The sequence below is a fragment of the Schistocerca cancellata genome, chromosome 9 (assembly GCF_023864275.1).
Source record: "Schistocerca cancellata isolate TAMUIC-IGC-003103 chromosome 9, iqSchCanc2.1, whole genome shotgun sequence".
In the NCBI taxonomy this organism is placed as follows: Eukaryota; Metazoa; Arthropoda; class Insecta; order Orthoptera; family Acrididae; genus Schistocerca; species Schistocerca cancellata.
The window spans coordinates 175,196,205-175,223,189 of record NC_064634.1 but is presented as its reverse complement, the minus strand read 5'-3'; the positions used below and the strand labels follow the sequence as shown (position 1 = coordinate 175,223,189).

General features: G+C 43.7%; 1 pseudogene; it reads left to right on the top strand.

Annotated features, from left to right (window-relative positions):
* Positions 1-25,253, top strand: part of LOC126101269 (lipid droplet-associated hydrolase-like) — a 141,692-nt pseudogene extending 116,439 nt beyond the window's left edge.
* The last annotated feature ends 1,732 nt before the right edge of the window (positions 25,254-26,985 follow it).

The following is a 26,985-nucleotide window of genomic DNA, read 5'->3' as shown; positions in this document are numbered from 1 at the left end:
AAAAAAAAAAAAGGTATGGTGATGAGATGAGATCTTGGTATCTCATGCGCGGTTGTTGTGAGGTGCTCTGGGCCCAGACTTCGTATAGATGGACGATAATGCTCGACCTCTCAGTGCACGGGTGGTTGACTCTTTTTGAAACAGAAGACGCATGGCGTGTACTGCTCGCTCTCTCGCCGAGGCAGACAGGTTTCATCACGTCAGCATCCGCCAAACACTCTCCAAGACTTGCGAGCAGTTCTGCTGGAAAAATAGGTGTTATTACCTCAAAATGAGATATATGACATCATTCACAGCATATCGCATCTTTTTGAGGTCGTCATACCCATACCAAGCACATTAACCAGTTGTCAGAATGTGTGTGCAAATCCGTGAAATTGGAAAAAAAAACGAAAATCTTTTATGTCTACGGTTATGCATGATGCAGTTGATTACGTTCTGTATTCTCTACGTTGTTTCTACTTTACTATCTTCTATTCATACTGTTTTGTGGCAGAATAATAGCAACTTTGCAAAATTTCCGTTTGTTGCTTTAGTTTTGGACACCAGTGTATTATTCAGCCCTTTAAGTTTTGTGCGTTATGAGCTCCAGCTGATGGTTTTCAGGCCTTACATTTTTAGCGAAGCTTATTTCCTAGGGCGTATATCTGTATTGGAAAGACTCTATAAGTGCAGTCGTGGTTAAACAACAACTTTCACTTGTGGTGCAATTCAGTGAGACATTTATGTTTGGTGTTTGTTAACAGCACCTGCTGAGTTGCCGGGAGAGCGTTCCGTGTTGGCGGTTTCACGCCACGTGGGCCTGGCTTACTTACAGCCATGTGGACGGCTCTCGAGCGTTCCCTAGCGCGGCTCTATATCTGTTTGCAGTCTCGCGTCCTGATTGTGCTCAGGCTGACTAACTTACGTTATCTGACTTGCACTGTAAATGAGATTTGCTGACGTTCAAGAGGCCTTTGATTTACTGGCTCTGTGCAGGAAATTTTCTCTTTAGAGTTATTGTTTTGTTTAATCCACATTGTACCCTTGTTATAAAAATGGTTCAAATGGCTCTGAGCACTATGGGACTTAACTTCTGAGGTCATCAGTCCCCTAGTACTTAGAACTACTTAAACCTAACTAACCTAAGAACATCATACACATCCATGCCCGAGGCAGCATTCAAAACTGCGACTGTAGCGGTCGCTCGGTTCCAGACTGTAGCGCCTAGAACCGCACGGCCACTCCGGCCGGCCATGGCAAATTAACATGGAATTTTTCCACATGTTTTTCTTGATGGGGATCTGTTGCTACTTAAAAAAATAGTTTGTTGTCAAAAGGATAAATGATGTTAATTAAAGATTCATTGACTTGCGCCATCGGGTGGTGGGTTTCCGGGTTCCGCTTAATAGGTCAGGTGTCCCCTACACACAGGAGGCAGCTACACGGGTAGCGGAGGTTGTTTGGAAAGGACTGGGCGTTTTTTTAGGTTAGAGGGCCTCATGGAACCACAGAAAATGGGCAGGTAAAAACACAGTAAGGTAGGAACGATTGGTATTGTATTTGTAAATTGTCGAAGCTGTGTTCGGAAAGAACCACAGCTTCAAGTCCTAATAGAAAGCACTGAAGCTGAAATAGTTGTAGGTACAGAGAGCTAACTAAAGCCGGAAATAAGTTCAGCCGAAATTTTTTCAAACGATCTAACAGTGTTCAGAAAGGATAGGTTAAAAACAGTTGGTGGTGGAGTATTTATTGCTGTCAGAGGTAGTTCGCCTTGTAGCGAATTTGAAGTCGATAGATCGTGTGAAATAGCATGGGTAGAGGTTGTACCTGACAATCGGACTAAACTATTAATTAGATCGTTTTACCGACCCCCGACTCAGAACATATGGTTGCTGAACTGTTCAAAGAAAACTTGAGTGTCATTTCAAATAAGTATCCCGCTCATATAGTCGGTGGTGACTTTAATCTACCCCCGATATGCTGGAAAAGTTATACGTTTAAAGCCGGCGGCAGGCATAAAACATCATCCGAAATTGTACTGAATGCTTTCTCAGAAAATTATTTTCAACAATTAGTTCGTGAGCCCACTCGCAGCGTAATTGGTTGCGACAGCATACTTGACCTTTTAGCAGCAAATAATCCTGGACAAATAGTAAGTATTGTGACGAATACAGGGATTAGCGACCACAAGGCAGTTGCTGCTAGGCTGAATACCGTAACACCTACAACCATCAAAAAGAAACGCAAAGTATATCTATTTTAAAAAAAAGCTGATAAAATACTCTTAATGCCTTTTAAGAGACAGTCTTCACTCCTTCCGATCTGATCATGTAAGTGTAGAATAGTTCTGGAATGTTTTCAAAGAGATAGTATCGACAGGAACTGAGAGGCATATACCACATAAATTAATAAGTGATGGGACTGATCACCCATGGTACACAAAACGTGTCAGATCGTTGTTGCAGAAGCAACGAGAAAAGCATGCCAAATACAAAACAACGCAAATTCCCAAGATTGGCAAAGTTTTACAGAAGTTCGAAATACGGCGCGTACTTTAATGCGAGACGCTTTTAATAATTTCCACAACGAAATTCTGTCTCGACATCTGGTAGAAAACCCAAAGAGATTCTGGTCATACATAAAGCACACCAGTGGCAAGACGCAATCAATACCTCCACTGCGCGATAACAACGGTGAAGTCACTGATGACAGTGCCACTAAAGCAGAGTTATTAAACACAGTTTTCCGAAACCCCTTCACCAAAGAAGACGAAGTAAATATTCCTGAATTCCAATCAAGAACAACTGCCAAGATGAGAAACATAGAAGTAGATATCCTCTGTGTAGCAAAGCAGCTTAAATCACTTAATAAAGGCAAGGCTTCTAGTCCAGATTGTATACCAGTCAGGTTCCTCTCAGAGTATGCTGATAAAATAGCTCCATATTTAGCAATTATATACAACCACTCACTCACAGATAGAATCCAATCAAGAACAACTGCCAAGATGAGAAACATAGAAGTAGATATCCTCTGTGTAGCAAAGCAGCTGAAATCACTTAATAAAGGCAAGGCTTCTAGTCCAGATTGTATACCAGTCAGGTTCCTCTCAGAGTATGCTGATAAAATAGCTCCATATTTAGCAATTATATACAACCACTCGCTCACAGATAGATCCGTACCTAAAGACTGGAAAATTGCTCAAGTCACACCAATACCCAAAAACGGAAGTAGGCGTAATCCGCTGAATTACAGGCCTATATCACTAACGTCCATCTACAGTAGGGTTTTGGAAGATATACTGTATTCGAACTACCTCGAAGAAAACGATTTATTGACACACAATTAGCACGCTTTCAGAAAATATTGTTCTTGTGAAACCCATCTAGCTCTTTATACTCATGAAGTAATAAGTGCTATCGAAGGGGATGTCAAATTGATTCCATATTTTTAGATTTCCAGAAGGCTTTCGACACCGTTCCTCACAAGCTTCTTCTAACCAAACTTCTTGCCTACGGAGTATCGCCTCAGTTGTGTGACTGGATTCGTGATTTCCTGTCAGAAAGGTCACAGCTCGTAGTAATAGAAGGAAAGTCATCGAGTAAAACAGAAGTAATATTCGGCGTTACCTAAGGAAACGTTATACGCCCTCTATTGTTCCTGATCTATGTTAACGACATAGGAGACAATGTGAGTAGCTGTCTTAGATTGTTTGCAGATGTTGCTGTCATTTACCGTCTTGTAAAGTCATGAGATGATCAAAACGACTTGCAAAATGATTTAGATAAGATGCCTGTATGGCGCGAAAAGTGGCAATTGACCCTGAATAAGGAAAAGCGTGAAGTTATTCACATGAGTACTAAAAGAAATCAGCTAAATTTCGATTACACGATAAGTCACACAAATCTGAAGGCTGTAAATTCAACTAAATACTTAGCGATTACATTTACAAATAACCTAAATTGGAACGATCACATAGATAATATTGTGGGTAGAGCAAACCAAAGACTGCGATTCATTGGCAGAACACTTAGAAGGTGCAACAGCTCTACCAAAGAGACTGCTTACACTACGCTTGTCCGCCCTGTTCTGGAGTATTGCTGTGCGGTGTGGGATCCGCATCAGATGGGACTGACGGATGGCATCGAAAAAGTACAAAGAAGAGCAGCTCGTTTTGTATTATCACAGACATGATACGTGAATTGGAGTGGCAATCATTAAAACAAAGGCGTTTTTCGTTGCGACGGGATCTTCTCATGAAATTTCAATCACCAGTTTCCTCCTTCGATTGCGAAAACATTCTGTTTCCACCCACCTACACAGGAAGATATGAACATCACGATAAAATAAGAGAAATCAGGGCTCGCACGGAAAAATTTAAGTGCTCCTTTTTCCCGCGTGTCGTTCGAGAGTGGAACGGTAGAGAGACAGCTTGAAGGTGGTTCATTGAACCCTCTGCCAGGCACTTTATTGTGAATAGCAGAGTAATCACGTAGGTGTAGATGTAGATGTAGAGGTACCTAGTCCGTCCATGTCGTTATATGATCCAGATAATTTCCGATTTCAACAACAAGAACTGAATATCTACCATTTTTGTAAGAAACGATGAAACTAATTTTATTGTACAGTGACAGATAAATGCGCAAATACAACATTATTACCCTGAAGGCCATGTTAAGGCGTGTGATAGAGGAATGGAGTAAGGTGGGACTTCAACGAGTCCTCATGGATGAGATTCTCAGAAATCAGTACCACATCAGTTCGACCATACTATGAAAACTACGGCAAACCTAAATTACAATTTCAGCTCCGCTATAAACATTAACCTATTGGCTACATAAGTTTATTGCTTCGCACAGCCAGTGTACCTTTTCCGAAAGGTTTCCTACCTACTACATTTGTGGAATGACTGAATGAGTTGCATAAGATCCGAGTTCCTTAATTTAGCGCCCTGGTCGTACACCATATGTGAAATAGAGTGTTGTGATTTAATGGCTACCTCTATGGTCGACGTAACTGTACGGGGAAGAAGCTGAAAAGATGCAAACATGTGACAAATGGTGTCTTTTTAACGTTCTCGTATTGCTTAATGTCCAGCTCGTCATGTTTCGAGACAAGCCTGTGACGTGTTTTCGTGATTTGTGACTATTTTCCTGGTACACTTTTCAACCTGAGAGTTCCTTTGGGAGGTTTCTAACATCTGCATGTGAAGTTCCCAGGTGAGTTCCTCAACTCCGCATCATTAATAGCATTCTTAGTGTTTTATGTATTTTGTTTCGAAGAAGTATAATGTAATATTCTGATATCACAATGCAACAATACCTTTCCATTTGACCGAAACCTGTCTTGGTCTCAACCTGTCACTGACTACGTAAACTGCCATCACAACGAGAACATAAACCACTAAATCACATACAAAACTAACAGCCACATAGATTTAATATTACAGCTACATAAACATAGCAGACATGTGCACATCGACAGGAAGTAGATAAAAAAATAGAGGCTAAATGGACATTGTTACTTCGACAACGTTGGATAGCGCTTAATAAAACCAAGCCCGATTACAAGATTTATTCATCGTACGGTTGCTGTACTCAAAATCAGGCACAACAAATAGGTAGTGTTTTCAGCGTATGTGTAATTGTTACCGCTGTCATAATAACCGCATCCCAGAGTGTGAACTACTTGCAACAGTCAGGTACTAAACAAATATGTGGAGGGAGTGACGCATGCATTTCGTTCGCCGGTCGTTTTTACCTTCTTCTCCTACAGAAGAAGCGGTGATTGAATAGCGAAGTGCTCTCAGACAGAACGCTCATTACAAAACGCTTGCTGTGTAGGAATTTGAGTCACAGACCCATGGTCTGGACTATGTAGCCACATTTAAAACGTGTACCATAGGATGCCTTTTCCGTACAAAAACCGAAGAGGACCATTCCCACTTTATTGTTCGAGGAGCGTTGCCTCCCTGGCACTGATTCCTTTCTTCATAAAAACGGCAATGACTCCCGTTTTTAAAGAGAGAGGGTGACACTGATGCATTTTTTAAAGAAATTATGCATTTACCATTGATATTTAGTTTCCAGGCAACATACAGTGACGCAATTTAATTTGCAAAGGTTATTGTATGCTGTGTCAAAAACCTGAGGTATCTGAACCTGCCAAAAGGTGGGTCACTAATATTCTTGACTGTTAGGTGATGGCATAAGTCAGTGGAGATACCTCAAGACAGTACCACCGCTTGAACACGTAGGTAGTCTTACCATTTTTTATCCTCTGCAGAACAGTAATGTTAAAAAAATGCTACAGAGTTCAATATAATTTGTAAACAAACGCCACACGATTTGGGCTACTCAGAACGTGTATGAGTCGTCGAGGTATCACTACTCGTTTAGCTTTTAATTTTTTTAGCTGTTGTCTGTCATTCTCAAATACTAGATGAATGAAGTCTGGTTATTCGCGTCAAGGACTACGCTACTTTACCACCCTCTGTATCACCTCCTTTATAGGTAGGTGATTCTTCTCCTCACAGTGATTCTTTCCGGACAGTAAATTATAAGTGTACCAAGTTTGGTTTAATCGGTCCAGTGGTTTAGAAATGGACGTGAAAAATACATACATACATATGCTGCATACATACATCCAGTTTTATAATATGTATGGGGTATACAGTTTGTAGTTTATCTTAATGTCCACAGATGTAATATGAGGTCAAGTTTTAATGAAAACAAATCGTTACCCAGGGTAAAACGTTGCAACAGTACGACAATAGGAAACTGTGTCAATTACGAGATTACGAAAACATGAGTCTGCTAGTACTTGGTCTCGGCTGTGGCCTTAAGAGTACAAGACAAACTGTAAAATTTTCTGTAGACATACATATCACATTTCCTGAGAAAGGCATGTCCCAGATATCATAAAGTCACTTAACAGCTCCACAACACGGTTTCCTAACACGGGACAACAACGTAATGTACACCTCCAGCAGGTAATAAGCACGTAACTTTCTTTGAACACTGCTGGTCGCCCTGTATGACGCAAATGATTGCTGTATGCCCAGAAATAGACTCGGACACGAGGTTAGCTTTGACTGCAGCGCTTACATCATCTGCATCAGATGGCGTACTAATTTGCGATACGGCTTGGCCGCAGAACGCCGACCTCGCCACAAGGTATCTATTACCTCCCGCACTCGTACCTCACGAAGCACAAGGTTGTCGGCCGTCGTACAGTCACCAGCTCCATTTCCATTTGTGTAGCTACTTTTTGTTGTTATTGTTTTGAAAGGTGATGGGCCAGTGTGATTTGGATCTGCTGCACTAGCCAGGGGGTGTTGTATTTTGCGTCGCGCCCTCCTTGTTACCGAACCGGGCAGCTACGTCACGAGCAGTAATTCTCGTTCGTCTTCCCCCTCTCCTGAGTCAGATAACTTCCCGCGAAATAAATGGAGACTTCTCTATCACGTCCGTGTATCTCGGTCTACTAAGCCATGCCGTTGTCTGTACGCGGCGGACTCTGTGGAACGGTCAGCTCTGGCTCCGCTACCCGATTGCACGTGCTATCATTCTTGCCTCTTGCTAATGTTTTGCGAGACCTTTCGCTTTGTCTTCAGTTTCCTTTTTTTTTTTTTGTCTGCTGAAGTGAGACCGTAGTACGTGAATCATTTCATAAAGAATGCACAAGCCGGCAACACTGTGGAGAGAATGACGCGTCGATATCGTTGGGTATGCCAGCTGTGTAGGGCAAGGTTAGTGAAGTAAGCACGTGTTTTCTTTTAGACAACGTATTTATTGTTTCTAGCAACGAAAATTATAGTCGACTTAAGTTAGCTGCCATCTTACATTTAAGGTCCGAAGTTGCGACGAAATCTGTACCGCTCCCGCGACATCTACACTCACATCTACATCTACAGTGTTACTCTGTAACTCACAATTAAGCGCCTGGCAGATGATTCATCCAACCATCTTCAAGCTGTTTCCCTACCGTTCCACACTCGAACACCGTGCTGGAAAAACGAATAGATAAATATTTCCGTGCGAGCTCTGATTTCTCTTGTATTACTCGTATTATAATGATGATTTCTCCCTGTGCAGGTGGGCCCCAACAAAATATTTTCACATGGGTGAAAATGGATGACTGAAATTTCATGAAAAGATCTAGCCGCAACGAAAAATACCTTTGTTTGAACGATTGCCACCCCAATAGGAGTATCATATCCCTGACACTCTCTCCCGTATTTCGTGATAGTAAAAAACGAGCTGCCCTTCTTTGAATTTTTTCGTTGTCCTCCGTCGATCGTGCCTGACGCGGATCCCACATCACACAGCAGTACCCCAGAATAGGTTGGACAAAATCAGTGAAACAATCTCTTTAGTAGATCAGTGTATTTTCTAAGTGTTCTGCCAACAAATCGCAATCTTTGGTTTGTTTCCCCCACAACGATATGTCATCGTTCCAATTACAAATTTTCGTACTTGTAATCCCTAAGAACTTAACTGGATTTATAGCCTTTAGAGTGGTGTGCTTTATCGTAGAATCGAAATTTATCAGATTCATTTTCGTACTCATGTTGATGACTTCGCACTTTTCATTATTTAGAGTCAACTGCCACTTTTCGCACCACACAGATTTTGCAATTGGTTCTCATCATCCCTCCTGTAAAGAGGGTAGATGACAGCATCATCTGTAAACGGTCTAAGAGGGCTGCTCAGGTTCTCCCCTAAATTGTTTAACACCCGTGGTCTAGGGTTAGCATTTTTGATTAGCAATCAAAATGTCGTCCGTCCCGGGTTCGAACACTGCCACTACTTAAACTCTCAATAAAAATCATCAGTAATTCTGGTCGACGATTTCCGGTACAAAAAGACACCCTCATTCCGTTAATGGCCTTGTCAAACAGGATAGAAGAGTTGACAGAGGTTCGGGGCACATTATTGCCCTTGGGGTGGAAAACGGCCCCTAAAAGGCGAAGAAATCAAATGATCTACAGCATGAGGATGCAGAAAGCAATGGAAGCCACTACATTAAAGATACATAACGTGTATACATAGGACATGTGGCCTGTAATTGGAAAAGTATCATGATGATCTCTCCATTGGCGGAAGATAAGGGACTAGTCCCTCACTCGGATCTACGGCAGGGAATTTCCAACGTGGAAGTGACCATGAGAAAAAGATTAAGTACCAATGAAAGACTAGAGTTCTACGAATCGTAGTGCGGAATGTCAGAAGTTTGAAAGTGGTAGGAAAAGCGAGAAAATCTGAAAAGGGAAATGCTAATGCTTAATCTACGTATAGTGGGCGTCATTGAAGTGAAATGGAAAGAAGACAAGGATTTCTGGTCAGAAGAGTATAGGCTAGTGTCAGCAGCGGCAAAAAATGATATAAATGGATTAGGATTCGTTATGAATAGCAAGGTAGGATAGCGAGTGAGTTACTGTGAACAGTTCAGCGATAAGGTTGTTCTCATCACAAGCGACAGCAAGCCAACACCGACAACATAATTCAGGTGTACATGCCGACGTCACAAGGCGAAGATGAAGAGTTTTAGAAGTGTATGAGGATACTGAACGGGTAAACCAATACGTAAAGGGAGATGAAAATCTAATAGTCAAGGGGGATTGCAGTACGGTTGTAGTGGAAGTAGCAGAAGAAACACGAGAGTGGCACTAGCAGTGAGAGACGAGAAAGACTAACTTAGTTCTCCAAAAATTTCAGATGGTAATAGCGAATACCTTCTTCACGAATCACAGGAGGAGGAAGTATTCTTGGAAAAGACAGGTAGATCAGGAATATTTCAGTTAGATTACATCATGGTCAGGCAGAGATATTGAAAGCAGATGTTGGACTGTAAGGCGTACCTAGGAGCAGATTTAGATTCACATCACAATCTGGTAACGATGAAGAGTAGGCTGAAGTATAAGAGACTAGACAGGAAGAATCAGTGGAGAAAGAAGTGGCATGCCGAAATACTAGGGGATGCAGAGATACGCTTAAAGTTCTCAGGCTATAGATACTGCGATAATGAACAGCTCAGTAGGAAGTTCAGTTGAAGACGAATGGACATCTCCAAAAATTATAATCACAATATCTAAAGAGAAAAACATAAGTACAAGGAAAGTAACAGCGAAGAAACCATCAATAACACAAGAATACTTCAGTTGATAGGCGAAAGAAGAAAGTACAAAAACGTTCAGGGAAATTCAGTGATACAAAATTCAGGAATGAAATAAATAAGGTGAAATGGCTGCATGAAAAACATAAGAAAATCGAAAAAGAAGTGACTGTCGTGAGGACTGGCTCAGTATGTAGAAAAGTCAGACCAGCCTTCGATGCAATTAAAATGAGGGCCGGTAACATTAAAAGTGCAATGAGAATTCCACTTTTAAATGCAGAGGAGAGAGCGTATAGATGAACGGATTACATTGAAATAATCTGTGAGGGAAAGATTTGTCTGATGGGATAGAAGAAACAGGAGTCGATTTAGAAGCGATAAAGAATCCAGTGTTAGAATCAGAATTTAGGAGAGCTTTAGAAGACTTAAACTCAAGTAAGGAAGAAGCGATAGATAACATTCCATCAGAATTTCTAAAATCGTTGGGGGAATGACAGTAAAAAGATTATTCACGTTGGTGTGCAGAATGTATGAGACCTGCGACATACCACCAGACTTCCAGAAAAATACCATCCACAAATTTCCAAAATTCAGAGATCCGACAAGTTCGAGAATTATCGCACAGTAGACTTAAAAGCTTTTGCGTCGACGTTACTGACAGAAATAACATACAGAAGAATGGAAAGGAAAATTCAGGATGTGTCAGATGACGAACAGTTCGACTTTAGGGAAGGTAAAGACACCAGAGAGGCAGCTTTAGCGTAGCGGTTGATAATGGAAGCAAGACTGAAGAGACATCAAGACACGTTCATAAATCCTATGAGCGTGTCTTCATGTTTCTTCAGTATTGCTTCCATTATCAACTGTTACGTCAGAACTGCTGGGAAAAAACGTTAGCCTATGTATAATGGTACAAGATATTCGAAATCCCGAGAAAAATGGGGATAAACCTTTGGGTAAACACGTGTAATATACAACGTGTTCAAGAACCAATAGGGAACAATAAGAGTGGAAGACCAAGAGTGAAGTTCACTGATTGAAAAGGATGTAAGACAGGGATGTAATATGGCACCCCTTCTGTTCAATCTATACGTCGAAGAAGAGAGTGGCATTAAAGTTGAAGGTGAAAGGATATCAATGTTAAGAGTCACTGATGACACTGCAATATTTAGTAAAAATGAAGAAGAATTACAGGACCTGCTGAACGGAATGATCATTCTAATGAGTGTAGAATACAGATTGAGAGAAAATCGAAGAAACACGACAGTAATGAGAAGTAGTAGAAATGAGAATAACAAGAAACTTAACACCAGAATGGGTGATCACTAATTCGATGAAGTTAAGGAATGCTGCTACCTAAGTACCAAAATAACTCGTGACGACGGAGCAAAGAAGGCAAAAAAGCAGACTGGCACTAACAAAAAGGGCATTTCTGGCCAATAGAAGTCTACTACTGTCAAGTATAGGTCTTTCATTTGAGGAAGAAATTTCTGAGAAGGTGCGTTTGGAGCACACGGTGTTGTAAGGCAGTGTGACATGGATTGTGAGAAAACCGAAACAGAAGAGCATAGAACGGTTTGAGATGTGGTGCTACACAATAAATTTTGAAAATTAGATGGACTCATAAGGTAAGGAATGATAAGGAAGGAGGAGGTTCTACAAAGAATCGGAAAGGAAAAGAATAGAAGGAAATCACTGACAGGAAGAACGGACGGTATGGTGTTACATGTGTTAAGACGTCAGAGAATAATTTCCATGGTACTAAAGGGGGTTGTAGAGGGTAAAAACTGTACAGGGAGACAGAGATTAGAATACGTGCAGCAAATAATTAGAGACGTAGGTTGCAAGTGCTACGCTGATAAGAAAAAGTTAGCGCAGGAGAGGAATTCGTGGCGGGCCACATACGACCAATCAGAAGACTGATGATTCAGGAAAAAAAAAATCTTGCTAATTGAGCTCTTGTGACTCATCCATATAGCTAGACTGTAGTCATACACAGTCCTGTGATACGAAACAATCCATAAAGTGCATCTATTTTTCGCCTTGCTAAAATACGCACCTCCTGTCGACGATGGAGACGGTACCGATCGGGACTACCTAATTATCAAACTGCACTTGGATAGCAACAAAAACACCCATTGTGCTACGCAATTTTCCTGCATACACTTTGCTCATCAAAGAACCATGGATATCTTGCTGCCAATCTTGTGACCTAATCACAAACAAGAAGGTCGACATCAAGAACTGCATCGAAGTTGGGTTGCTGTGAGAGAACGGATATTATAAGCCAATCTTACTTTCTGCCAAACTGTCATAATTACAAGTTCAGAGTGCTGCGTTGCAAGTTCGTTGGCGAGAGCCATTAGGTCCAGTCCTTGCTGGCATTGACACGAAGCAAAGATGCCTAGCACTGCCCATAGCTGTTCTGTACCCAGACGAGCAACTGCGAGGATGTCGTTGCCACTTTTCACGAGCTCTGAATAACATGTCTGTCCAGCTTCGCCGGTTCGTTTAAGTGAAAGTGACATACGAAGCGAAGTGAGGGAGTGAACGTTGTGAAGTCGTGTGAGTCGTTCTTAGCGCTATACTCGCCATGTTTTCAGTGTGGTCTTTCTGCTCCTTATTTGTCATGATCATAATTTTTCTGTGTTGGATTTTGCTAACAGTTTACTTGTATCATGTGTGTATTTTGTCTTGTAAAATGTTGTTCTTGTGTTTTAGTATTGTTTTACAATCTACACTATTTCTAGATTTATATATTTTATATTTATATACGTTTCAATCACATCTGACAATTGATATCTTTGCTCATTCATTTTTTTGTCCACTATGAATTCACAGACATGACAGTGTTGTTGTTGTCAGTCCTCGTATGCAGTTAACAATTCTTGGACAGCAGTTAATTAGCCTTAATTTCATTACTTGCGACCATCATTACCCAGTTAAAATGTTTTATTCCGTTGACTCAATTTACACACATGTTACTCATATCATTCTATTTTAATTTATCTACATCCACATAGATACTCCACAAGTCACCCTACGGTGCGTGGCGGAGGGTACCCTGTACCACTACTTGTCATGTCCCCTCCTGTTCAACTCGCAAATAGAGCGAGGAGGAAACGACCGCCTGTATACCTCTGTATGAGCCCTAATTTCTCGTATCTTCGTGCTCCTTACGCGCGATGTATATCGGTGACAGTAGAAACGTTCGACAGTTAGCTTCAAATGCCGGTTTTCTAAATTTTCTCAATAGTGATTCTCGAAAAGAACGTCGCTTTCCGTTCAGGGATTCCCATTCGAGTTCCCGAAGCATCTACGTAACACGTGTTGTTCGAAATTACAGATAACAAATCTAGCCGCCCGCCTGAGAATTTCTTCAATGGCTTCCCTGAATCCGACCTGGTACGGATTCTAAACATTCGAGCAGTACTCAAAAACAGGTCGTACCAGCGTAATATATGTGGTCTCCTTTAAAACGAAACCACTCTTTCTTAAAATTATCCCAGTAAACCGAAGTCGACGCTTTGCCTTCCCTACCACAGTTCTCACATGCTCGTTGCACCTCATATCGCTTTGCAACGTTACGCCAAGACATTTAAACGACTTGACTGTGTCAATCAGGACACTAGTAATACTGTGGCCGAACATTACAGGTTTGGCCTGCCTACTCATCGGCAATAAATTAAATTTTTCCATATTTAGGGCCAGCTGTCAATCGTCATACCAACTGTAAATTTTGTCTAAGTAGCCTTGAATTTTCCTACAGTCACTCAACTTCGACACCTTACCGTACACCACGGCATCATCAGCAAACAACCGCAGATTACTGCCCACCCTGTCCACCAAATCATTTATGTATACAGAGAACAACAGCGCTCCTATCACACTTCCCTGGGGCACTCCTGACGTTACCCTTGTCTCTGATGAACACTCACCATCGAGGACAATATACTGGTTTCTATTATTTAAGAAATCTTCGATCCACTCACATATCTGAGAACTTATTCCATATGGTAGTACCTTCGTTAACAGCTTGCAATGGTGCACGGTGTCAAATGCCTTCCGGAAATCTAGCAATATGGAATCTGCCTGTTGCTCTTCATCCATAATTCTGAGTATATCACGAGAGAAAAAGGCGAGCTGAGTTTCACACGAGCGATGCTTTCTAGAACCATGCTGATTGGTGGACATAAGCTTCTTCGTCTCAAGAAAATTTATCATATTCCAGCTGAGAGCATGTTTAAGGATTCAGCAGCTAACAGAAGTTAAGAATATTGGTCTGTAAATTTGCGGGCCCGTTCTTTTATCTTTCTTATATACTGGAGTCACCCGTGCTTTTTTCCAATCGCTTGTTACTTTGTGCTTTGCGAGAGATTCACGATAAATGCAAGTTAGGTAAGGGGCCAATGTCTAGAGTAACCTTTAAAGTGGGATTCCATCCAGACGCGGTGATTTTTTTGTTTTCAAATCTTTCAGCCAGGTATGCTTATTTCTATGTCGTCCATACGGCAGTCTGCCCGATGGTCAAATGACGGTATGTTTGTATGGTTCTTCTTTGTGAACGATTTCTTGAACGTGAAATTTAAAACTTCGGTTTTCGTATTACTTTCTTCAACTACCACACTAGACTGGTCAACAAGGTACTGAATGAAAGCGTTAGATCCGCTTAGCAATTTTACATAGGACCACGATTTTCTCTGGTTCTCTGCTAGATCTTTTGCTAAGGTGTGACGGTAGTAGTTGTTGTATGCTTCTCGCATAGATAAAAAAAAATGGTTCAAATGGCTCTGAGCACTATGGGACTTAACATCTCAGGTCATCAGTCCCCCAGAACTTAGAACTACTTAAACCTAACTAACCTAAGGACATCACACACATTCATGCCCGAGGCAGGATTCGAACCTGCGACCGTAGCGGTCTCGCGGTTCCAGGCTGAAGCGCCTAGAACCGCTCGGCCACCAGCGGCCGGCTCGCACAGATCTTTTCTCTCACACACGAATCTCTACTAACCTTCACTTGTCGTTTGAGCGTTCTCTTTTGAACCGAGAGTGGAACTACCTCTACTTCCTCAGCATTTGCCGAATCTCGGTATTAAACCATGGTGGTTCTTTCCCGTTCTTAGTCTCGTTACTAGGCACATTACTCTCCCGACCACGATTTAGTCTCCTGAAACTTTGCCCTAATTCCTCTACGTCCATCCTATTGGAACTAAGTGATGTCAGTTCACTCTCTAAGTGAGATGCTAACAACTGCTTACCACGCAATGGACCTCCCGGTCTATACTCGACAGGTTAAAGTCGCCTCCAAGTAGTACTGACTTTCTTTGAATGACTCTAGAACTGTCACAGAGGAGTCAGGTGGACGGTAAAAACATCCAACAATTAAGTTAGTTTCACCTACACCTCTTATACGCGACCAGATGATTTCACTGTCACACTCAACCTCGACCTCATTGGAGATAATATTTTTGTCAACTGCAATCAACACTCCCCCTCCGCTGGCCTCTAATCTATCTTCCCGATATACGTTCCACGTCTCCCTAAATATCTTAGAGCTTTACCCTTCGGGTTTCAGCCAGCTCTTGGTCTCAAGAATAATATGAGCGCGAGAACTTTCCTGGAGGGCAGCGAATTAAGAAACTTTATTAGGAATTCATCAAGAATTTTCTGATGAAATTGTGACGGTAGAAGTGTCTTTATTCTGAACGCCGTTTGACGTACCTTGCTGTGAATCGACTGGCGAGTGTTCATTAGAGCACCTCAAACGACAGCTTAGCCTAATAAACGCTCATGTACACTCCACAATACTCCGATAGCGAGTAGCTGCTTCCTTTGTGTAGTACAGCCCTGACCTGTCAAGGCGAGTGCTGAAAATCACCACACGATAAGGCAGGTCTAGAAAGCTGCAGCTAAGACCGTCACAGAGTCGACGAACCCTTTGGTTGAGACCACGCACTCGGCTCCAAACCAAAGGACCCAGATCAACTCTGGGAACGATGCTGCATATTTCAAGCTCTGCTTGCAACTCGCGTGGGAGGCCAGCAGTGTTAACCACTTCCGCCAGCCGCCTGTGCGAAATGAAAAATATTGTGGTAAGTTCCTATGGGACCAAATTGCTGAGGTCATTGGTCCCTAGGGTTACACACTACTTAATCTAACTTAAACTAACTTGCGCTAAGGACAACACGCACACCTATTCCCGAAGGAGGACTCGAACATCCGACGGGGGGAGCTCTGCGAACCGTGGCAATACGCCCTATACCGCGCGGCTACACTGCGGTGAGCCACAACTTGCCGACGACTGGACTCTGCACGCTCGATAGCCACAGGCAAGGCCTCCACATCTCGTATGAGGCCCCAGAGAAACATATCAAGTACACTTTCTTTCTTTCCAGTCCTGAACGCTATTTGCCAAGGGGGCTCCATAACGCTCCTAACATCGGAGCTCTCAATAATCAGAGCCCCTCCTCCCGTGTGCCTGATCAGGCCCTGTCCACTCATAGGTTGAATAGGCGAGGTCAGGCGTTCCGGCTCCACATTGGCTCTCCCCCTCGAGCGAATCGAGCGACTGTGAGGGCGGATATACTGATTTGGGTGTACTAGGAGGTACCTCGGAAGCAGAGTCCGTGGGCAAAATAAGTGAACCCTGAGGTTCCCCATGCGACGCACCAGATTCTGCGCCACAGCTACACCCTGAGACAGCAACCTGAATGTCTCTGGCCGTAGCCAACAGCACGTTCAGTTGAAACTACTGCGCTACAGACTGGATGAATTTACACTTACGAAAACCCGAGATTTATCCACTTAAACAGAGAAACGTGCACGAAATTTAATAAATATACTACCTGGAAAACACAGGAAAGGATGAGCAATTAACTTGCCGCTCTATATAAGCACCAGTATGACACCCGAGAGCTGAAGTCTGAATACATACTTCTTCTGTACCTGTTCTGTTTATGTCCAAACACTGAATTTTATAGCTTGTACACTATGTGATCAGAAGTAACCGGACACCTGGTTGAAAATGATTTACAAGCTCGTGGCGCCCTCCGTCGGTAATGCTGGCATTCAGTATGGTGCTGGTCCACCCCCGTAGCCTTGATGACAGCTTCAACTCTCGCAGGCATACGTTCAATCAAGTGCTGGAAGGTTTCTTGTGGAATGGCAGCCCATTCTTCACGGAGTGCTGTACTGAGGAGAGGTGTCGATGTTAGTCGGTGAGTCCTGGCACCAAGTCGGCGTTCCAAAACATTCCGAAGGTGGTATATAGGATTCAGGTCAGGACTCTGTGCAGAACAGTCAATTACATGGATATTATTGTCGTGTAATCATTTCGCCACAGGCCGTGCATTATGAACAAGTGCTCGATCGTGTTGAAAGCTGCATTCGCCATCCCTGAATTGCTCTTCAATAGTGGGAAGCAATAAGGTGCTTAAACATCAATGTAGGTCTGTGCCGTGATAGTGCCACGCAAATCAACAAGGGCTGCAAACCCCCTCCACGAAAAACACGACCACACCGTAACACCACCGCCTCCGAATTTTACTGTTGGCACTACACACGCTGGCAGATGACGTTCACCGGGCATTCGCCGTATCGGATCGCCAAATCTTGTACCGTGATTCGTCGCTCCACACAACGTTTCTCCACTGTTAAATCGTCCAATGTTTACGCTCCTTACACCAAGCCAGGCGTCGTTTGGCATTTACCGGCGTGATGTGTGGCTTATGAGCAGCTGCTCGATCATGAAATCCAAGTTTCCTCACCTCCCAACTAACTGTCATAGTACTTACAGTGGATATTGATGCAGTCTGGAATTCGTGTTTGATGGTCTGGGTACATGTCTGCCTATTACACCTTACGACCCTCTTCAACTGTCAGCGGTCTCTGTCAGTTAACAGACGAGGTTGTCGTGTACGCTTTTGTGCTGTATATGTCGCTTCACGTTCCCACTTCACTATCACATCGGAAACACTAGACCTAGGGATGTTTAGGAGTGTGGAAATCTCGTGTACAGACGTATGACACCACTGGCACCCAATAACGCGACAAAGTTCGAAGTCCGTGAGTTCCGTGGAGCGCCCCATTCTGCTCTCTCACGATGTCTAATGACTACTGAGGTCGCTGATATGGAGTACCTGGAAGTAGGCGGCAACACAATGCACCTAATATGAAAAACGTATGTTTTTGGTGGTGTTGGTTGGTTGGTTGGTTTGGGGAAGGAGACCAGACAGCGTGGTCATCGGTCTCATCGGATTAGGGAAGGATTGGGAAGGAAGTCGGCCGTGCCCTTTCATTTTGGTGGTGTCCGGATACTTTTGATCACAGAATGTACATATAAGCTATACAGTGTGTTGTTTACTTATGTCACGTTTCATACATAACCCATACACTTGTTTGTTGACATTTATTTTTATGTTCATTTTTGGTGCATGTACACCTTCATTTGCAGCTTTTATTTGCACAATTTTCCTCATTGGTTTATTGTTTACACGTGTCACATTTCAATGGTCACACATGTGTTTTTATTGCATTTGTCTTGTTTGTATGTGTGTTGATGATAGTGAGATAACACAATACGTTGTGACCTACAGTCAATTTAAATTCTTATGTTCTCCTTCTGTTTGAAATCAGGTAGGCTATTTTTTATGGAGGTACAGAAATTCCTTGAAGTTTTTGAACTGTGTCACGCAGTTTCTAATCTGTCCTCAGTAAAGGAGTGAGTGAGTTGTCATGCTGGATATGTTCCATGTATGTTTACTTGTTTAACTGTGTGACTGAGGCTTTTGCAGAGATCATCTAGTTTCATCTAAAAAATCAACAACATCCATCATTGCGCTGAGACATATTGAGCAGTAAATTGTATTTGTGTGAATGTCTGTTGGGGTCCGAGACAATGTTTGTGCATTGGGTGGTGATATAATATTTTCATTTTTGTGATTAAGTTGGCAACAATGACACATTTTTCATTTGTATTCAGCTTAATTAACGTGAAATTCAAATTTTTACTGGTCCCTATCATGATTTAAGAGCAACATCCCTCATGAAAAAATTTACAGCAAGTAGAGGGTCGCGAAAGATGGCAAATCATTTGGGCTCGCCTCGCTTCCACTTTAATTATTCAAATCATACAGGCGTATGCAATTAGGGCTCTTGTATCTAGTTAGGAAGGCATCATGACCGATATTATGCTTATTAAAGAGGTCGACAGTGGTTTGATTCTGAGTTCATTGGTATCTAACCGCACAGAGTAATCTGGGAACCGCGTGGAGTACCCGTGCGGTCACGGTTAGCGCGGCTGCCCCCGTCGGAGGTTCGAGTCCTCCCTCGGTCATGGGTGTGTGTGTTGTCCTTAGCGTAAGTTAGCTTAAGTTAGATTAAGCAGTGTGTAAGCCTAGAGACCGATGACGTCAGCAGCTTGGTCCCATCGTCCTTACCACAAATTTCCAATTAATCTGGGAGGTAATGTGACTGAGTTCGTGTTTTGGAAAACGTTTTGATGGAAATCTTCGGATACCGCTGAGCAAGCAAACTCTCGCTGGCCGTTGATACCAAAGAGATCACTTTAGTAGGGGGGAGGGGGGGGGGGAGACGCAGGTACATCGGTTGGGCTATAAGACTCAGTCACTGCTTGTATGCAGAGGGTGGTAATGTCATGAACATGAGCTGACCGGCAGGGAGTGCACCAATCACACAGAGAAGCGCTACAGTAAATTGTCCCATAGGCTTGTGGCAAAGTCTTTTACAACTTCTTTTTCGCCCTGATTATTGATCACCCAAGGAATTCCACGAAAACAATCCCCTGTCCATAACGCTCCCTCTCGGTTGCAGGATGTACATGTCAACAGCCATCTGTCCGATGGAGTCATCTGTCGTCATATAGTGGACGTCTGGTTGCGGTATTGGCGTGAAAATTGCAGCCTTTGTCCCCGATGAACATCTGCGGAAGCCATACGCAGCAACTTAACTAGACAGTCGTTGAGGAGACACCGCTGGTAGCCCCTTGGTTCACCTGGGCGTTCAGTTTCTCAATAGTTGCACGTTTGTTCGCCCGTACATATCTCACCAGCCGTCATTCCCCTCTGCCATCTACGGCCTGTGACACACCACAGTTCTCTCGGCGCCTGTTTTGGATCGTGCCATTTTGCCATGTGCGGATATTTTAACCATGACAGCACGCGAACAGTTTGCGAATTTAGTCGTTTCGGAAAAGCTTCAACCGTTGACACGAAAGTTAATGATCATGCGCTTCTGGAGGTCGGATGAATCGCACCGTTTCCACTCTACGATAACAACCAACCTGCTTTCCGCGTTCCCTCGACAGGCTTCATACATCCTCCACTGCTGGTTCTGCCACGTGCCATCCGTGGCTGATTATCGCACGTTGACGTTGAAGATAGGCGGTGGTGACATTAATATGATGGGAACGTGTAGTTGGCATTTTTTCGTCGGTTGGCTTCAGAGAATTCAAGCAACGGATTCTCCCATGTCGCCAACTTATTTTTGTCTCGTTGATTGGTTCCGCCCTCAAGAACAACAGAAGAATTTGTCTCTGTTATGTTTTCAGGCAAGAAGAATGAAATTTTCACCCTGCAGTTGAGTGTGCGCTGATATGAAACTTCCTGCCGGACCGACACTCGAACTCGTGACCCTTGCCTTTCGCGGGCAAGCGCTCTACCATCTGAGCTACCCAAGCGCGACTCACGACCCGTCCTCATAGCTTTGATTCCAGCAGTACCTCGTCTCCCACTTTTCTGGTAACGTTTATCTCTGCATGAGCTCTGTGACTGACATAATCTTTGTCTTCTCCGCCGAATTTTAACTTAACGATCTGGCTCTCACTTCCTGTCCCAACAAGCTGCCATCGTGCAAAATGACCCTCTATACGCAACCAGCGACCATGTTTCGTCAAAGCGGTCCTTGCGGATCCTGTGCTATCTCTCTCGCTCACGTGATTGAATGTTTCCAAGCTACCGCTACAAATACGTAAGACTGCCTCATTAACATACATCCGACTGTGTGGTGATGAATAAAAATGTTCTTATCTCTTTAAGAAGCCGACATACACCTCGGTAACAAATCTACGGTTGTCCAGTGTGCGCGCAGCACCGTGAAATCCCGCATCACTACGGCTGCATGACTTGCGCCAACGTTCCTATCGTCTCCTTCATCAACGTCCATTTCTTGCTGCACACTCAGTTTGCTTCGTTCATTCAATTAGATGGCGCCGTGCTTGTAACACAGGGGTTGCAGCTGCGACGTATGATTTATCGCACATCAGACGCAGTGCTGCCTGTAACGAGATTCTAATTGTTTTACTGCGTGGTATCGTCGTCCGTTCTCAACAGGAGATGGAGGTCCGTGCTTGTCGTGACGCTTGTTTAGCAGAGAACAATACCAGTGCAGGATGCGATTTATCATTGTCTTTTTCCAAACGCGGACAGTTTTTGTTGTCTGCATCTGCACTGCTATTCAATCAAACGAAGTATTGTTTTCCATCAATTAATGTACTCACGGATTACGAATACAAGCCACGTCCGTATCTATACCCACTATCCTATTGCTAGAACACGCTGTGTATGACATATACTAGTATTTAACGAGCAGTGAACGTCGTTGGCGTTAATTTAAATGCACTACGCCATAGCGTCTATATACATTCAGAAGGACAGACCGTTAATTATCGTCGACGTACCTCCTGTAAAGGCTCTATCTTAGAACTCAGTTCTTATTTCTCACATTGATTACCTCCAATTATATTTAGAGTTGCACAGGATGAGAAATGAGGACTGAATTCTCAGATAACGCCTTTATAGAACTGAAAGATGACTACTGAGTGAGCGTATAACGTGATATGTAAAGCAAAACGAACATATGCAGAATACTTAGATAAAACTCTGTAAACTCCGATTCTTTAAAGAATCGAACTATCAGTATAAAATACACTCCTGGAAATGGAAAAAAGAACACATTGACACCGGTGTGTCAGACCCACCATACTTGCTCCGGACACTGCGAGAGGGCTGTACAAGCAATGATCACACGCACGGCACAGCGGACACACCAGGAACCGCGGTGTTGGCCGTCGAATGGCGCTAGCTGCGCAGCATTTGTGCACCGCCGCCGTCAGTGTCAGCCAGTTTGCCGTGGCATACGGAGCTCCATCGCAGTCTTTAACACTGGTAGCATGCCGCGACAGCGTGGACGTGAACCGTATGTGCAGTTGACGGACTTTGAGCGAGGGCGTATAGTGGGCATGCGGGAGGCCGGGTGGACGTACCGCCGAATTGCTCAACACGTGGGGCGTGAGGTCTCCACAGTACATCGATGTTGTCGCCAGTGGTCGGCGAAAGGTGCACGTGCCCGTCGACCTGGGACCGGACCGCAGCGACGCACGGATGCACGCCAAGACCGTAGGATCCTACGCAGTGCCGTAGGGGACCGCACCGCCACTTCCCAGCAAATTAGGGACACTGTTGCTCCTGGGGTATCGGCGAGGACCATTCGCAACCGTCTCCATGAAGCTGGGCTACGGTCCCGCACACCGTTAGGCCGTCTTCCGCTCACGCCCCAACATCGTGCAGCCCGCCTCCAGTGGTGTCGCGACAGGCGTGAATGGAGGGACGAATGGAGACGTGTCGTCTTCAGCGATGAGAGTCGCTTCTGCCTTGGTGCCAATGATGGTCGTATGCGTGTTTGGCGCCGTGCAGGTGAGCGCCACAATCAGGACTGCATACGACCGAGGCACACAGTGCCAACACCCGGCATCATGGTGTGGGGAGCGATCTCCTACACTGGCCGTACACCACTGGTGATCGTCGAGGGGACACTGAATAGTGCACGGTACATCCAAACCGTCATCGAACCCATCGTTCTACCATTCCTAGACCGGCAAGGGAACTTGCTGTTCCAACAGGACAATGCACGTCCGCATGTATCCCATGCCACCCAACGTGCTCTAGAAGGTGTAAGTCAACTACCCTGGCCAGCAAGATCTCCGGATCTGTCCCCCATTGAGCATGTTTGGGACTGGATGAAGCGCCGTCTCACGCGGTCTGCACGTCCAGCACGAACGCTGGTCCAACTGAGGCGCCAGGTGGAAATGGCATGGCAAGCCGTTCCACAGGACTACATCCAGCATCTCTACGATCGTCTCCATGGGAGAATAGCAGCCTGCATTGCTGCGAAAGGTGGATATACACTGTACTAGTGCCGACATTGTGCATGCTCTGTTGCCTGTGTCTATGTGCCTGTGGTTCTGTCAGTGTGATCATGTGATGTATCTGACCCCAGGAATGTGTCAATAAAGTTTCCCCTTCCTGGGACAATGAATTCACGGTGTTCTTATTTCAATTTCCAGGAGTGTAGCTTCAAATATCCATTTACTTCACAAATTAGTTAACTTGTTAAATACACAGGCGAAAAAATCGCAAAACCAAAAACTAATTAACATAGAGTAATGAAATTTTGGGAATACGTTTGTCTACGTAACATATTTAAGTAGTTAGCATTGCTAGTTCATAGCTTAATGTAAGCTCTGCACAAGGCTTCGCAGTAGTGAAATGCTGGTGCATCAATAATCGATGTAGCCGGCAGAATGTTGACTGCAAGTATGCAAAACTGCATGTATTGTGTTGTACACGTACCGGACGTAAGTTTGTGCGCCGGAATTCCATACCTGTCACGACTGCTCGGTCAACATAGGGACTGTTAATGCTTTTTATGGATGAAGATGGAGTTGTCCAATGATGTCGCATATGTGGTCGATTGGAGACAGATTTGGTGCCCGAGCAGGCTGAGGCAACACGTCGACACTCTACAGAAAATTTTGGGCTACAACAGCAGTATGTGGGTAAGCGGTGTTCTATTGGAAAGCACCCCGTGATGTGTTGTACTGGAATGGCAGCACAACAGGTCGAAAGTCTAGGCTGCAGTACAAATTTACTACGAGAAAGTCAATGATTAATAAATGCGGACGTAATTCTGATCTCCTGTTTTACGCTGTTACATGGAAGTTGATAATATATTATGCAAGTCATAGGCTGTTGGGCTGTGGTAGCAGGTATCGCAGAAAAGAGAAAGCTGAATACCCTGTTACCCTCCTCCAGAGGCAGTGGGTCCAGTTATATCTACTTGGAAGGACGTGGAAGGTTAAGTTTGAAGGAAAATTCACAAGACAACATGCAAGATGAATTTGTTAAAGTCGGTGCTACGCCAACACACATTGCTACATAGGGTATCGTAAAAAAGGAAGAAATACAAAATTGTTTAGAACTGGCACTTCTTATTCCAGGAAACCCTGGTTTAATTGGTTATTATGAAGAATTTTTAGATACCGTTTATAAGACTCTCAAAATGCTGCTGTGTGTGATATCACATGCAGGACACGAATTACCAACGGGGATTGTTACTGTAGCTGACGGAAAGCAGTCTTATGACCTTGATTTTCAGATTCAAAAATAGAATTTATAAAGAAATATGTACCAAGCAACATCAGGTTGTATCTTGTTGGCCATTCTATGGGGAGTAAAATTATACTGGATTTGTTGAAAAATGAAGACATAGACAAGGGGGTGGTTAAGTGCTATCTTTTATTCCCCACAGTTGAGCGAATGACGGAGTCACCCAATGGAAAATTCCTAACAAAATTTGTACTCCCCATAGTACCCATAATATTGGTTCAAATGGCTCTGAGCGCTATGGGACTCAACATCTCAGGTCATCAGTCCCCTAGAACTTAGAACTACTTAAATCTAACTAACCTAAGGACATCACACACATCCATGCCCGAGGCAGGATTCGAACCTGCGACTGCAGCAGTCCCGCGGTTCCGGACTGCATCGCCTAGAACCGCACGGCCACCGCAGCCGGCCCCATAATATTGTTCTTATAATGGATATTCACTTTGTTTCCCGGTAAGATGCAGTACTGCCTACTGGAATTGTATTTTTTAATTCATGTTTCAGGAAGTGATGCTTCTGATGTTACCAGACAATTAATTAATCCGCAGGTATTGAGAAATGTTTTTCCCTAGCTGATGATGAAAAGAATACAGTGCAAGAACTTGATCATCATGTAATAGACTTGTACAAAGATAAATTATTTTTCTACTATGGTGCAACAGATAACTGGAAACCTCTTAGTTATTTTGAATAGTTGTCGCTGTCAGAATGCGTGGGATAACCAAGAGAGTGCTGCTCCTGTTATACGTAATAGCGCCCCAGACGACAACACCACGTGTAGGTCCACAGTGTCTAGCACGCAACAGATTGGTTGCAGGTTCTCAACTGACCTCCTTCTGACCAACACAGGACCATCACTGGCACCGAGGTAGAACCAGACTTAATCAGAAAACGCAGCACACTTACACCCTGCCCTCCAATTACTTGGCCGGCCGCGGTGGCCGTGCGGTTCTAGGCGCTGCAGTCCGGAACCGCGGGACTGCTACTGTCGCAGGTTCGAATCCTGCTTCGGGCATGGATGTGTGTGATGTCCTTAGGTTAGTTAGGTTTAAGTAGTTCTACGTTCTAGGGGACTGATGACCTAAGATGTTAATTTCCATAGTGCTCAGAGCCATTTGAACCATTTGAACCAATTGCTTCTCGCTGGACACCATTGAATTTGCAAGTGGCGGTGGTTTGACGTCAGTGGAATGCACGCTACAGGGCATGTGACCCGGAGCCGTCCTTGAAGTAACCGATTTGTAACAGATCGACGTGTCACTGTGTTGCCAGCTGCTCTTTAAATTGCTGCTGCAGATGCAATACGATGCACCAGAGCCATACGCCGAAAACGCTCCTTCTTCCCTCTCGGTAGTGGCACATGAACGGAGGCCGGTCTCCTTGCGACCGTACATTCCAGTGACCATCGGTACCAGCAATCATGTACAGTGGCTACATTGCTGTCAAGTCTTTCTGCAGTATCATAAGAGGAACTTTCAGCTTCCCGTACCTCTATTACAAGACCTAATTGGAAACTCAGTGAGGTGGTGATGAAGGCGTCTTTGTCGCCTGAAAGGCATACTTGACAACATCGACTAATCCATTCTCAAAGGTAACTATTGCTCAAGACCGTTACAGCGTGTATTTAAAGCCAACCTAATTTGCAGCCTTACAGTGCCACTACTGGCCTTACTCTTACGCGACTCGGACGAAATCGGAATAAACATCACTTTTCAGATGTGGAAACACGCCTACCAACTTTCGTGTATTCCGTACAACTTCTTCTTTGTTTGCGTTTTTTTTTTTCGTCAGTGTATTTGACGTTGAAATTATACTTAGGTTCGTTGGAAGTTGCTAAGGGTTCTCTTTATGATGCACTGAATGAATACTATCCGAGTAATTTACTCTCTATCTTAAGCGAAAGAAAGTCTTTCACTCATCTCAATGTTTGTGAAGTCACATCTCCTGATCTACGTGCCGTACAGTGATATAATTAGGCAGCTACATTAAGTGATATGTGTGGGTATTGTCTACAAACTCTATTGTGAGTAGACTAAGCAGTAAAAAAGTAACAAGTTAAAATTTCGTGCCTGATGAAGTTCCATTGCGCTCCATTTTAAACAGAAGCTAGTTTTCTACGCATCTAAATGTCTGTGACATCGTATGTCCTGAACAATATGTCGTATAATGATATAATTTTGCAGGTACACTCATTAGTATATGTAGATGCTGTCTGCTAACTGTGTTGTGAATAGGGCCGGCAGTAAAGAAGTAATAAATTAAATGTCGTGTCTGATGCTGATGCTTTAGTCTACTCCATGAACAGCGAAAATGCATGGAGGAAAGTTGCTTAAAGGTTTGAAATTATGTGTAAAGTTTGTCTGATGTCGCTAAGCGTCCTCTTTCTCAAATACTGCATGAATAAAATCCGGGTATTTGCGCGCTGT